The following is a 4159-nucleotide window of genomic DNA, read 5'->3' on the forward strand; positions in this document are numbered from 1 at the left end:
ACAGCGGGCGTGCGTAAGAGGCTCGCCCGGGGATGAGGCAGCATCCCCGGGCGGCGGGCGGGAGGAGGCAGCCTCCCGCAGGTGGAACTTAGTCGTTGGAGGATGACAGCGGGCGTGCGTAAGAGGCTCGCCCGGGGATGCTGCCTCATCCCCGGGCGGCGGGCGGGAGGAGGCAGCCTCCCGCAAGTGGAACTTAGTTGTTGGAGGATGACAGCGGGCGTGCGTAATAGGCTCGCCCGGGGATGAGGCAGCATCCCCGGGCGGCGGGCGGGAGGAGGCAGCCTCCCGCAAGTGGAACTTAGTTGTTGGAGGATGACAGCGGGCGTGCGTAAGAGGCTCGTCCGGGGATGAGGCAGCATCCCCGGGCGGCGGGCGGGAGGAGGCAGCCTCCCGCAAGCGGAACTTAGTTGTTGGAGGATGACAGCGGGCGTGCGTAAGAGGCTCGTCCGGGGATGAGGCAGCATCCCCGGGCGGCGGGCGGGAGGAGGCAGCCTCCCGCAAGCGGAACTTAGTTGTTGGATGATGACAGCGGGCGTGCGTAAGAGGCTCGTCCGGGGATGAGGCAGCATCCCCGGGCGGCGGGCGGGAGGAGGCAGCCTCCCGCAAGCGGAACTTAGTCGTCGGAGGATGTCAGCGGGCGTGCGTAAGATAACGTATGTCCGCCTCTCGGTCACTCTGGCCGGGCGTGGGTGTGCGTCCGCGCCCGTCTTGTGAACCTCCAAGTGGAACTTAGTGATCGGAGGATGACACCGGGCGTGCGTAAGAGGCGCGTCCGGGGATGAGGCAGCATCCTCGGGCGTCAGCCGGGAGTAGGCAGCCTCCCCCAAGTGGAACGTAGCCTCCACTAAGTGGAACTCAGTCTCCGGAGGATGACAGCGGGCGTGCGTAAGAGGCGCGTCCGGGGATGAGGCAGCATCCTCGGACACCGGCCGGGAGCGCGCGGGCGCTGTGGAAGTAAGTACATCCGCTCCTGGTACCTAAAAATTCCTCCAGCGGCGGGCCCCGGGCCTAAACTTTCTCCGGGCCGCGCAACACGCACTTTCCGCCGGACACCGACGGAGGCAACGTCCCCCTCCTGCGGTGACAAAAAAAATCCACCCCTGGTACCTAAAAATTTCTCCAGCGGCGGGCCCCTGGCCTAAACTTTCTCCGGCCCGCGCAACACGCACTTTCCGTCGGACACGGACGGAGGCAACGTCCCCCTCCTGCGGTGACAAAAAAAATCCACCCCTGGTACCTAAAAATTTCTCCAGCGGCGGGCCCCTGGCCTAAATTTTCTCCGGCCCGCGCAACACGCACTTTGCGCCGGACGCCGGTCCCAAACCACCACCGCCGACCGCCACAAGGCGACAGCCACCATCCCCAAGCGCCATCCCCGACCGCCACAAGGCGACCGCCACAAGGCGACCGCCACAAGGCGACAGCCACCATCCCCAAGCGCCATCCCCGACCGCCACAAGGCGACCGCCACCAGCCGACCGCCACAAGGCGACAGCCACCATCCCCAAGCGCCATCCCCAAGCGCCACCCCCGACCGCCACCAGCCGACCGCCACCAGCCGACCGCCACCAGCCGACCGCCACCAGCCGACAGCCACCATCCCCAAGCGCCACCCCCGACCGCCGCCCCCCGACCGCCACAAGGCGACCGCCACCAGCCGACCGCCACAAGGCGACAGCCACCATCCCCAAGCGCCACCCCCGACCGCCACCCCCCGACCGCCACCAGCCGACCGCCACCAGCCGACCGCCACCAGCCGACCGCCACAAGGCGACAGCCACCATCCCCAAGCGCCATCCCCGACCGCCACCCCCCGACCGCCACAAGGCGACAGCCACCATCCCCAAGCGCCATCCCCGACCGCCACCCCCCGACCGCCACCAGCCGACCGCCACCAGCCGACCGCCACAAGGCGACAGCCACCATCCCCAAGCGCCATCCCCGACCGCCACAAGGCGACCGCCACAAGGCGACCGCCACCAGCCGACCGCCACAAGGCGACAGCCACCATCCCCAAGCGCCATCCCCGACCGCCACAAGGCGACCGCCACAAGGCGACCGCCACCAGCCGACCGCCACAAGGCGACAGCCACCATCCCCAAGCGCCATCCCCGACCGCCACCCCCCGACCGCCACCAGCCGACCGCCACCAGCCGACAGCCACCATCCCCAAGCGCCATCCCCAAGCGCCACCCCCGACCGCCACCAGCCGACCGCCACCAGCCGACCGCCACCAGCCGACCGCCACCAGCCGACAGCCACCATCCCCAAGCGCCATCCCCAAGCGCCACCCCCGACCGCCACCAGCCGACAGCCACCAGCCGACCGCCACCAGCCGACCGCCACCGGCCGTTCGCGGTGTGCGCCGCCGTTCCCCAAGCACCCTCCGGGACGAAGCCGGAGCCAGAGAATAGCAGCGGTGGTGCGTAAAAGCTGCGGCCGGGCCTCGCGGAAGGTCCCCGGGCGGCGAGCTGCGGAGCCCCGGCCTCCAGCTTCCACCAGGTAATAGGACCGGGCGCGCGTAAAAGCTGCGGCCGGGCCTCGCGGAAGGTCCTCGGGCATCCAGCGAGATCACACGGCCCCCACCGGAGGCGGCTAGCGCCTCCGTAGAGTAGTACCGGCCCGTGGAAGCGGCCGCCCGTCAGCCTGCGTTGCCGCTGGTCGAAAAATGCACTAAGTGCCAAACCCCATTCATTTACAACGGCGTGTCCGCCAGAGGGCGCACTTCCCCCGGCGGACCAGCCGGCGGGGCTCGTTAGAGAGTGTATCCGCCTGGCAGTGCCTCCTGGACGGCCTGTATTCCGGACCGCGACCGCTAACTTACGGGAGCCTAAACGGCCCGCGGACCAGCCGGCGGGTCCTCCGTGAAAGCCTATCCGCCTGGCGGTGCCTCCTGGCCGGCCTGGATTCCGGACCGCGACCGCTCACTCGCGGGACCCTAAACGGCCCGCGGACCAGCCGGCGGGTCCTCCGTGAAAGCCTATCCGCCTGGCGGTGCCTCCTGGCCGGCCTGGATTCCGGACCGCCACCGCTCACTCGCGGGACCCTAAACGGCCCGCGGACCAGCCGGCGGCTCCTCCGTGAAAGCCTATCCGCCTGGCGGTGCCTCCTGGCCGGCCTGGATTCCGGACCGCCACCGCTCACTCGCGGGACCCTAATCGGCCCGCGGACCAGCCGGCGGATCCTCCGTGAAAGCCTATCCGCCTTCGCCGGTTCCCCGGCCGGCCACGGGTGGCGAGAATCCGGCCTCCTCGCCCGGAGCGCGCTTCGACTTGGGCGAAAAATGCACCAAGTGCCAAACCCCATTCATTTACAACGGCGTGTCCGCCAGAGGGCGCACTTCCTCCGGCCGGCGGGGCTCGTTAGAGAGCGCGTCCGCCTTGGCCGGTTCCCCGGCCGGCCACGGGTGGCGAGAATCCGGCCTCCTCGCCCGGAGCGCGCTTCGACTTGGGCGAAAAATGCACTAAGTGCCAAACCCCATTCATTTACAACGGCGTGTCCGCCAGAGGGCGCACTTCCTCCGGCCGGCGGGGCTCGTTAGAGAGCGCGTCCGCTTTCGCCGGTTCCCCGGTCGGCCGCGAACGGCGAAAAGCCGGCCTCTTCCCCCGGAGCCCGGTGGGCGAATTTTTTTTTTTTTTTTTTTTTTCAAAGTGCCAACGGCTCTCGCGCCGCGCTGCGTCCGCCTTCGCCGGTTCCCCGGTCGGCCCGAACGAGCGAAAATTCGGCCTCTTGCCCCGGAGCCCGGTCGGCGAATTATTTATTTATTTATTTATTTATTTATTTATTTATTTATTTATTTATTTTTCCAAAGTGCCAACGGCTCTCGCGCCGCGATGCGTCCGCCTTCGCCGGTTCCCCGGTCGGCCACGAACGGCCAAAAATCGGCCTCTCCCCCCGGAGCCCGGTCGGCGAATTATTATTTATTTATTTATTTATTTATTTATTTATTTTTCCAAAGTGCCAACGGCTCTCGCGCCGCGATGCGTCCGCCTTCGCCGGTTCCCCGGTCGGCCACGAAGTATTGCGCATGATTATACGCGATGTTAATATTTATTTAATTATTAAATAAATACATACATGTGTTTATTAATAATATACGCGATGTTAATATTTATTTAATTATTACCTATATTATGAATAAACTAACGGTGATTTTACA

Source organism: Syngnathus scovelli, unplaced genomic scaffold (assembly GCF_024217435.2).
Source record: "Syngnathus scovelli strain Florida unplaced genomic scaffold, RoL_Ssco_1.2 HiC_scaffold_152, whole genome shotgun sequence".
Taxonomy (NCBI): Eukaryota; Metazoa; Chordata; class Actinopteri; order Syngnathiformes; family Syngnathidae; genus Syngnathus; species Syngnathus scovelli.